Here is an 11,509-nt window from a genome sequence, read left to right on the forward strand (position 1 = left end):
CAGTATTTCGTAATATCTTTATTCTAATTATGTTTCCCATTGTAATTGTGCAATTTGTAATGCTTTGCATGGGCGATGCTGGTGTGCATTCATGAATGATAGAAGGATGGTCGTGCACCTGCCAATATGACTGTTGACATGCATCTTAAAATAGCATATGAACAACTTCGCCATTGACTTCTGACCAGGTTTAGGTGGTGTATGCGATGGCGATTTTTAGACAACGCTTTTGAGCCCCTCCCTAGGTTGTTAATTGCCACACCCTGGGCAATGTTTAAAAAATAAACGTGCAAAATACCGAATTAAACTTTGTGCGGGTGGAAAACGAACTTTACGCCATGCGCTGGTGCCCAAAATACAGCCCAATATCCTTTTCCAGCAACCCTTTGCTCAACACCACCATCTACAGGCCAATGAGTGTACAGTCACTAAATGTACACACATCACCCCCGAGGACCAAACTAAATTATATTATTATTAAGTATATTTCTTTGGGCTTTTTTATGTCTTTAATGATAGGACAGTGGAGAGAAACAGAAAGCGAATGGGAGAGAGAGGAGGGGTGGGATCCGGAAAGGACCACGGGGCGGAAATTGAACTCGGGTCACTATTTATATATTAAGATATAAATAGTTGTTTTAGTCAATTGTGCTTTAATTCTCTACATAAATCTACATGTTTTTGTGCTAAAGTTTAGATGAGGTTTTACCTGGGATTGGGGAAGGGAGGGATAACCATTTACAGAGTCGGAATAAAATGTCACTGTGCTGAGACTCCCATACACATATCAATAGCCTGATGTTATAATATAGTTACAAAGGTCCAACACAAAATGACATCGATTAAAAATAAAATATAGTCTACCGATAAGGTTAGATAACAACGTTAACGTTAACGTCTTAGGATTTACCAAATCTACCCTTGGGTACAAATAAAGTTACCTTAACCTTAACTACAAGCTAATGTAACAATCATTCGTAGCTAACTTGCAGCCTATATGGCTTTTGATGTTAACGTTAGTATTATTGCCAAAAACGTTGAACATTTTCACATAATTTTCCATTCAGTAAATGTTACGATTGTGGACTTTTTTCTGTTTACCTCTAGAGGTCGCCAAATCTAGTTATTCCCTTTGCTGTGGTTTTCCTACCTAATTAATAGAATAGAATAGAATAGAATAGAATAAATCTTTAATGTCCACCAAATGTTTTTGGTGGACATTTTTTGGCTTTGGCTCACCAGACATAAAAGAGATAGATATACAGCCACAATATCATCTCAGACATATGAGTTGAAATATCATGATAAAATACATAGGAAAAAAATAAGAGTAAAAAGTACATAAAAAATAAGAGTAAAAAGAATAGCATCTCAGTTTGATATTGTCACTTGGTTTGATTGAGGATACTGATGGCATTTGGAATAAATGCACTTTTTGCTAGAGGCACTCTGTAGCGCCTCTCAGACTTCAGGAGCTCAAACTGGCTAGAAAGAGGGTGTGTACTATCTGCAGTGATGAGAGGGTGTATAAGTATAAGTATATATACTCATTTGATCCCGTGAGGGAAATTTAGTCTCTGCATTTATCCCAATCCGTGAATTAGTGAAACACACACAGCACACAGTGTACACACAGTGATGTGAAGCACACACTAATCCCAGCGCAGTGAGCTGCCTGCAACAACAGCGGCGCTCAGGGAGCAGTGAGGGGTTAGGTGCCTTGCTCAAGGGCACTTCAGCCGTGCCTACTGGTCGGGGTTCGAACCGGCAACCCTCCAGTTACAGGTCCGAAGTGCTAACCAGTAGGCCACGGCTGCCCTCAAGTGTGTACTATCTGCAATGATTTTCCTAACTTTCTTCCTCATTCTTTCAGTATATATTTGTGTCAGATGTCTTTGAGATCTTCCTACTATTTTACTAGCCATTGACACTATCCTGTTTAGTTTGTTCTTGGATCTACAGCTTAGGTGTCCAAACCAAGCAGAGAGGTGAAAGGTTAACACACTTTCAATGTGTGTGGTGTATACTAGCTCAGTTATCTGAGCACTAACACCCAGACGGCTCAGTCTTCTGAGAAGACTGAGGCGTTGTGAGCATTTCTTAAAAATGTACTCGGTGTTGTCTGAAAAACTCAGATGGTTGTCAATAACCGTACCTAGGTATTTAAAAGTTCCCACAGTTTCAACTGCTAGGCCAGGGGTGGCTAACCAGTTCAGCTTAAAGAGCCAAAATACAACCCAACGTCATTGCAAAGAGCCGCATTACAAAATACACGCCAACACAATATTGACTCACAGGCTTTATAACATAGGCCTAACACACACAGCCCAACTAACAGTTTAATAACATAGGCCTAACACACACAGCCCAACTAACCATTTAATAGGCCTTTTATTACCTTGGTTAACTCAGTGGGACACCTGACAGTCTTTATTCTCCACAATTTTCTTCAGGTCTGGCTTGTACTCTGTTGTAGCTACTCGAAGTAACTCTTTCACATGTGTGTCCGTAAGAACAGAGCGATGCTTTGATTTCACTTGATTTAGTGTACTGTAGAAAAAACTGACTCACATACATAAGTTGACCCAAACATTGACATTAGCTTGAGTGCAGCCTGTTTGATGTGGGGATATCTGTCTGTGGGCACAATCTTCCAAAACTCTGTGATGCCATCTTTCAAAACACATTTAAGTCGGTCCTCCTCAGAGAGTTCAATCATCTCCATCTGAGAAGCTGCTTCATCCGCCACTAAAGGGGCTTTCAAACAGTCTGAATCCACAGTAAAAGGGTTGATGAGGAATGTGATCTGTGGACGTTTTTGACTCAGGTTGTAAAATCTTTCCTCAAAATTCTGCTGCAGATTTTCAATCATAGCATTGCATAGGATGCCCATCTGCCATCTGAGACCTGAGCTGCTTCTCCACATGCCTTCAACAGTGAAGGAAAATGCATGAGCAATGCATGCAAATGCAAGAAGATCACTGGGAAGGTCCTCATGAAGTTCAGCAATCAGGTTTTTAAATTGTCTGTGATTGAGAGCATGAGTACGGATAAAATTCACAATTTCTAGCACAGGTTTTTATGACGTGATCCAAGTTCAGTTTCTTAGACACCAGGTGCTCTTGATGAATGATACAGTGAAATGTCCAAAAATCCGGGAAACGGTCATCAGCTTTACACAGCCCTAAGGCCATTTGCAGATCCCAACATAGCTGGGGCACCGTCTGTGGATATTGCTGTTAGTTTTGATAGAGGCAAATTTGCCCTCTGAACAACAGTCATTAGAGTCTCTTTCAGGTCAATGCTACGAGTCCTAGTGGTCAGCGGCAAAATATTGAGCAACTCCTCCTTAATTGAGCAGTCTTCAGAGACAGACCGCACAAATATTGCCAACTGCGGTTTGTCCTGCACGTCACATGACTCATCTAAGGCTAAGCTAAAATACCGGCATTTCTGAAGACCCCTTACATAGCTGCGTTTCTATCACTTTGTTAATATCAGATCATCTGTTCAACCGTGTGCCGTGACAGCTGCAAGTCTAACACAGAGCGCTTCAAACTGTCAACAACATCACACAGACACGTCTTCACAAAGTCCCCTTCACTGTATGGCTTTTTAGCACGAGCAATGTTCCATGCTACCTGGTACGATGCCAATGTGACTGTTTCAGAGTGCTTTGTAAATTTTCAAAACAATTGAGTCTGTTTCTCTGCACCACGTTTCAACAAATGTACCTTGTGCTTCCTTAGTTCTGAGCCTTTAGGAAACTCCTGGGCAATCTTAGCATGGGTTGAGGAGAAGTGGCGGTCCAAGTTCGAGGTTTTAAAATGCGACAGTGACGTCTGACATATTAAACAAAAAGGTTTCCCATTTCTTTCAACAAAAAAATATAATTCCTCCCATTCGGGCAAGAATGTTCTGTGTTCTTCTTCATATTTGCATTTAGCTTTGTGTTTTCCTGACTCCATGGATTTCAGCTTCAGCTAGTTTTGCTAACAACCCCCCGAGCCTACGCAGTGCACAATCAATGAAGGCTATGCCCGACAAACACGGGACGTCCCCCGGACCTTATGCCGACATTCACGACGTCCCCGATTGGTCCCGAACGTCATGTTCTCTAGCGGACGTTCCGGTGACCTTATTGACGTCTGGAGCAAGTTATCGTGTGGTTATTGCGTGACGTCCGGTGCAGGACTTTCTGGGGACGTCACCGTCAGGTCCCTCGGATGACATTTGCATTTGGTCATTTCAAATACCTCCTAAGGACCCGACAATAATGTTATACCGGGGACATAGGGGGGGACGTTTGTTTATTCACACATGGCAGCGGAGTTGAGAGCGCTCTGGCTACTGCCTGCAGGACGAAGACATCACATCCATGCGACTTCACGTTACCGTCTGGGGATGACTAAAGTATCTATTTATCTAGTCTCTAGCAGTAGCTGCATTAGCCTACCGTAGTCTAAGGCAACATATACAGTTTATGAAGTTATGCGTCTGCTCATCAAAGTCAAAGTCAAAGTCAAAGTCAGCTTTATTGTCAATTCCTTCACATGTTCCAGACATACAAAGAGATCGAAATTACGAAAAAGAAGGACCAATATGTCATAGGCGCCTAACTTCATAAATTGGGAAAAGGGTTGTTAAACTCAAAATGTATGTGCTACATAATTCAGCATGTCTGCGAATTATGTAGCACATACATTTTTGAGTTTAACGTTAATGTATAACGTTACAAACTAGGGAAGGGATTTTATCAAATTCATGTTAGCTGATGTGATGCTTGGTGTAGCGTTAGCAAAGTCGCTGTTCTTAGCTTCTAGCTTAGCCTACAATGTGCATTTCTTCAGATAACTGTCATTCGTGATGCATGTAACATGCTCTAAATAGGCAGTGGTTTATTTAACGTAGTCACGTACTTATTATCTGTTTTATTTTCAGAAACACACACACGGCCAAATTGGGACTGAACCGACTTTTGGAGCTGAATAAGATGCAATAAAACTAGAGAAATGTTAAAAACAGACCACATAGCATTTGTTTAGGGTTGTCTAGCAACAGAAGTGACTACTTAATTTGTAAAGCAAAATGATCTAGCTCTACATTGCAGAAGAATTAAGGATACTGCTTCTTCATTACTTATTTAAATGTCATTGTAATTTATTTGACGCATGCTCACGTTTAAAAGTGTCACGCATAGCTGTCCCCGATGTTACAGCAGCTCCTTGTGGAAACAGCAAAGAGTGCACATATCCGATGAGATTTCTGACGAGGAGCAAGCTCTCTGCCTCACCAGAGCCTTACTGTTTATTAATAAAACAATGATATAGAATAGAAACATCTGGAATCTATTTATTTAATCTTAAGGTTGGCTACAAAGAGCATTCATAGCCTAGAGAAAACGATACATTTTTCTTTATCTGCAATGTTCCAGGAAGATAGGCTTACATTTATAGGCTGTCCCTGTTTGATCACAGGTCCAAGAAAATGAGTGGATATAACGTCAATGCATTCTAGTTATGTTTCATGTACTTTATTTCATGTTGAGTTTTGCTTCCCAGCATACATTGCGATTCATTTAGTATTTTTGGCTATTATTAGTTTTTAATATTTTGAAACAATATGGTTTGAACAATTTATCTTGCTAGCCTAGGCCTACTCTGATGATTTTGAACAATATGCTACGGGATATGCCCATTAAAACGTCGTATTAGTTTATTAAGAAAATGACACCATAGATGTGAAAGCAGCACATCCTAGCCCGGTATAAATGTCCATGTCTACTTATCATTAGTGTAATGCATGTCATACATGCGTGAAAATATGAGGTGAGTGAAGTTGATTGTGTAGTTGTAGAACAAGTCGTTAATGCATGTTCATGTTCCTTCTCTCCTAGCAACGCTGAGACTTACAGGATGTAATAGCCTACCATACTAAATCGCTTCATTTTTTTTTTTTTTTTTTTTTTTTTTACCATCGCGGAAATATAAACGTCGCGACGCATAACGTCGCGGTGACCATTACAGGGCGTCCTCTCAAAGTCTCGTGGGCGTCTTTTAGACCTCCCAAACAGAGGTCCATGGACGTAAAGGGAACCCTACACAATGTCGAGGAGGTGGCGTTCACCAGAGGACCTTTAGGGGACGTCGCCAGGACTTTATTTTGTTTACTGGGTGTTTCATGTTTGAGGTAACTTAGTAGTGTAAGGCAATGTTACATAAGCGATCATAATGAGAAACATATTTTTATTGGCATCTTTATTGGCTAGTATTGACAACTATTCAAATGCATTTTGATCTGATATAGGCCTATATTTTAAAATGTTTAAAAATTCTGAAGAAAGAGAAGAAGAAAATTAGAACACTGAGAGGAGCCGCGAGCCGCACAAGAGTAGGCAAAGAGCCGCATGCAGCTCGCGAGCTGCAGGTTCACCACCCCTGTGCTAGGCCATTAAGTGAGACTGGCTCTGTTGTGTCTTGTTTTTTGCAGAAGACTAACTCCTTTGTTTTTGACACATTGATCTCTAGCTTGCTATCATTGCACCATGCTTCAAGGGCCTTTATGTGTGCTAGATAGGAGGCCTCAGGCCACCTGCAACAGGACGATTGGAAAACACCTGCAATTGTGGGGCACTTCTTTCAGTAAGCGGGCTTTCAGGCCATCTGGGCCAGTGGCTTTATTCTGTTTCAGTTTGGTGAGGCTTTTGGTAATAGCATTTTCTGTAATAAATATTGGTGAACCTATGGGGATATTTTTGCAGATGTCATCACACTCAACCTGTCATCCACAACATCAAACCTGCAGAAGAACTTATTCATTACCTCTACAAGTCTTTGACTGTAAACTGCAGGACTGTCAGCTTTTTTACAATTAACCTGTTAACTGACCCACCTGTTCTCTGTTTATCAGCCATGTGACTTGTTTAGCCAATTCCCTCACAGTATTTAAGCTGGTCTTTTCACATTGTCTTTGTTGAGTCTTCTCTGAACCTTACGTGAGTAACTTTGTGTTTTTTTCTGCTGAGACCTGTATTCTGACTGCTTTGCCTGTTTTTTGACCCTGGACTGTTGCTACTTTGTATCTCCTTTGGATTACCCTGTGGATCTGTTTGCCTCAGGGCTCGAATTACGTGGGAGCCAGAGGGAGCCGAGCTCCCTTAGAGCAGGGGTCGGCAACCCGCTGTCATGAGCTCTCTCTCTGCCTGGTAACACGCGCTGATTGAAGTCTGATGACCTCCACCTGTTCCTGCTCTGCTCTGCTTCACCCCTCGTTTACCTACCAGCTTTTGCATTCATAATCATGCCCTGTATATAAAGCCTTGCTTTTCATCCACAATTGTCAGATCGTCTGCAACCAGCACCAGTTACCTGCCTGTTTTGGAAAACGCCTTTTGCCTGTGATCCCGGACCCCGCTCGTCTACATTTGTGTTCTCCATCTTGACCTGCCTTCCGTCCCCTTCTCACTTGACCGCCTAGTCCAGACTGTACTGGTGCCGTTTCAATTGCACAATGTTTCCTCCAGGACTTCCCGGATCATCCAGCTCCTGCCATCGCTGTTAAAGCTACTGGGGAACACACACACGCAGACTTTGAACTCCTGTACCCCCCCGGAACCCCTGAAACCCCTTAACCCCAACCCCTTAAATAAACTTTTGAACGTGGCGCTTTTGTGGTCCTCCGTCCTGTTTGGTGTGTCTGACACCCGGCTTGACGCGAGTCGTCTTTTTGATCCCTCTGATGCGGCTCAGCTTTTGAAAAAATAATAATGAGTAGGCTATTTAATTAAAATGTATTTTATTTAGTTCGTAGGTCTATCTGAGTAATTTATATAACTTCCCCACCTCACTTGACTGCAGAACCGTAGCCTGCACAATATTGCCATGTCAATATCAAACAAAATCACCGATTTCCCTCCATTTCAGTCAACGAGAACACTTGTCTTTTTAATTGTTATTGTTGATGTGTGCTTGCTGTAGGCTAGATAAGGAAAATGTCAAAAGGAACCGTCAGCGACCGCCAGCTTGAAGCCAACAAAAGCGAAATGAAATAGGAAAAGTTTCCATCCGAAGACTAATTCTGAAAACGCAAAATGAACTGCCCGTTAAATATCGCACACTGCAACGAGTTAGTATTGCTGTGTTAACCCTATTCCACTTGCATGTAAGAAATCTTTCTCACATATGAGAAAGACAAACCTGCGCTCACGTTTCAGGGCAATTCCGCGCAAAACTGTCACATCCATAACGCCAACACAATGCCATGGTATTTAGTTGGCGTTATGGATATATGACAGATCTGTTTCGACCTCACTCTGACCGTCACTACGGTCTAAAAAAGGAATGATCACCTTCGTTCTGCCTATAACCGAGACCATATGTCAACAAAGTCATGCCCATGATCTCCGGAAGCAGAACGACTCGAGCTTGTAAATAACGGAGATTGCTCCCGGTTCAGCCTCTCACCTTGAGCCTCATCTGAGACCTGTGAGGCGGAGATGCGTACTTTCACTGCTTTCTTGCTTTGACTGTGTTTGTTAGTCTGCATGTGGCAGTAACCTGTGTTTTTTTCGGGAAACTTCGTTTAACTTTGTTTAACTTGTTGACGCCTTACCTGAGTTCACCCCATACCGCTGCGGCGGAGGGGCTAGTGTGAGCCTGCTGCCTGCGTTCGCTGCGTACTACTGCTGCGGGCCGCCCAGTTCAGTGTTATTTTTCCTTTTGTGTGTGCCAGGTTTCGGGTTGTTTTTTGTTAACTACTGTGTACCTTATCTGGCTGTTCGCGGCTAGTTGGGCTTGGTGTGAGCCTGTTGGGTCGCGTTAAGCTCACGGCGTGGAGCCACCGTTACTATTTCTGTTTACTGCTCTGGCAGCGGAACCTGTGTGGGCCTGATCAGTGCGATGTGCTTTCGGCGGCAAGGGCTAATGTTACTGTGTGTGCTTCTTTGTTAGCTTTGTTATTGTGTGCTAGGCTACTTGCAAAGGTAAGTTTTAGCTGTTTGTGGTCTGCTAAGTGCAGTCTTGCACAGGTGCGGGGGCTGCTGTGTGTCTTTTTCCAGTTGTCCACTGGTATGCGTCGGCGCTGCGTTCGCGCACTGGTGGCCGCCTTTTTTTGTATATCTGTTGTGTACCCCGTCGCTGCTGTCCGCAGCTAGCTGGGCCAGTGTGGGCCTGCTAAGCGTGTCCGCACGCTGCTTCAGGCCACCCATGTACTGTATTACACCACTGCTGTATCTCTTTACGGGCTGCTGCTTGCAGACCCGGTGCGTTGAACGGCCAAGGTAAGTGCCTTAGTGTATTGTATTGTATTGCATTGTGTTTTTCTGTGGTAGGCTATGGCGGCACACTACTGCAGAGTCTGTAGGGCCGCGATAGCCCCCAATGACGGGCATAGGGAGTGTCCCGCTTGCCTTGGGGCCGCCCACCTCCTGGAGGATGTCGACAGACCCTGCTGCGCAGCCTGTGACCTGGAGGAACGGCTCCGCCGGGCTGACCAGGCATGTGGCCACGCGTCGCGTGAGGGCAGACGGGACAGGGCGGCGCACCCGACTTCGACCGTCCCCTCTCATAGGCATGGCGTAGCTTCACGCCAAAGCGAACGGGACCAGCAACATGCCTTCCAGGCATGGCCAGGTGGAGGTCCCTGGACCTGCTAAAGCCGGCTCCAGCTGCCGTGACCGAGGGTGATGGCACGGAGTCGCTTCAGATTCTCTCAGCTCTCCAGGCTCTGGCTAGGAGGATGGACTGGCTGGAGGGTCTCCAGGGCACGTCATACTCTTCTCTGCCCCCTGGCCAGGAAGGCTCCTCGTCCAGGCCTGAGAGCCATGGTGCGGATGTTGATCTGGGTGATGTGGATATGCTGTAAACCCATGCCCCTCGTTCTCACGATCGATGGCGTGGCGGGGCGGCCTCCTGGATGAGCTACATTCAGACATGGTGGGAGCCAACTGATGAATCCACGGTGCCGGGGAGGTCCCGTCGGCTCCTTGATGTCACGGGTGTTGAGTGCCTCCAAGATCCTGGGTCTTCAGGCCCCTATGCCGAACATGGCTTCCCTTGGGGGCATCTGGGAAGGCGTCTCGCACAGCAGCCCACCACCCTGTATACCCGTGGCAGAGGATTACACGAAGGTGCTGGCGGCATGGGGTAAGTCGCTACAGCCCCAATTCAATCCAGGTTGCCGTCAGCTGGCGAAGGCTGCCTATCCGGACTGGGGCTGGGGGGATATGCCGCGGTCGAAAGCAGTCCGTTGCTGGGATTCCTTGGGGCCTGCCAGACAGGTGCCTGTAAGCTTTCGCCCAAACACTGATTTGGCTATCATCCCACGGGCAGCCCATTATGGATGCCATCAGGACAGGACCATGATGCAAGGGCCCTGGTGGATGGTGTCAGCCCCCCCAACTGGCGGATGATGTGGGTGCCTGGTCATGTGTTCCATCCAGATTCCCCTGGGGTGCCATGGACAGACCTGTTAGGTACAGGCCTGGTCATGTTCCATCCAGATTCCCAGGGGGTGCTGGACAGTGGTACAGGGGCCACAGGGAAACGGTCAGCGTGTCCACGGGGCTCCCCCGTGGCAGCCCGCCCGAACACCACAGGTAAGTATCAACTATGCTGCCCCCCGGGACCGGCTTTCATGCACCCGGACCAGAGCTCAGCCCCAACTCCCTGGCCCAGAGGGACAGCGAAGACCTCGGCGGGGCGCAGGCAGAAGGTGCAGGCCGCAGTGGCGGTCCTGCCTAGGGATCGGGGCTGCCGTCGATTGCCCTTCCCAGCTGTCCAGGACCTCCTGGGAAGGGGTTGTGCCAGACTCTTGGATTGTGGCTACGGTGACTCCACGGTTACCGCCTACAGTTTTAGACGGGCCCCCCTCGTTTTCAGGGTCAAGATGGCGTCTGTGAAAGACCCCCTTTTAAATTCCGTGCTTGTCAAGGAGGTCCAGGAGTTGCTTCTGAAAGGGGCCGTCTCAGAAGTACCGCCGCACGCACGGCACACTATTCCTAATATTTTATTGTGCCCAAAAAAGACGGAGGTTACCGGCCGGTCCTCGACCTCAGGCCCTTAAACCAGTACCTCAAGGTGCTGCCATTCAAAATGGTCCACATTGAAATAGTGATTCGTTCCATCCAGGAAGGGGAGTGGTTTACGTCTCTGGATCTAAAAGACGCGTACTTCCACGTCCCTATCTGCCCAGCACACAGGTCCTTCCTCCACTTCGCCTTCCAAGGCAAGGTGTTCCAGTTTCAGGTCCATTTGGCCTTTCGCTGGCCCCCAGAGTTTTTACTCGCGTGGTGGCAGCCGCGCTAGCCCCCCTCCAGGTCCGGGGCCTGAAGATCCTACCGTACCTGGACGACTGGCTAATTTGTGCCCCATCTCAGGTGCAGGTGGTGCACGACACCGACGCAGTTCTGACCCATATCCAGGCCCTGGGTTTCACGGTCAACTGTAAAAAGAGCAACTTGCAGCCTCGCCATCAGGCGGATTTCCTTAGGTGTCCTCCTGGACTTCGGTCA

This window comes from Alosa alosa, chromosome 24 (genome assembly GCF_017589495.1).
Source record: "Alosa alosa isolate M-15738 ecotype Scorff River chromosome 24, AALO_Geno_1.1, whole genome shotgun sequence".
Lineage (NCBI taxonomy): Eukaryota > Metazoa > Chordata > Actinopteri > Clupeiformes > Clupeidae > Alosa > Alosa alosa.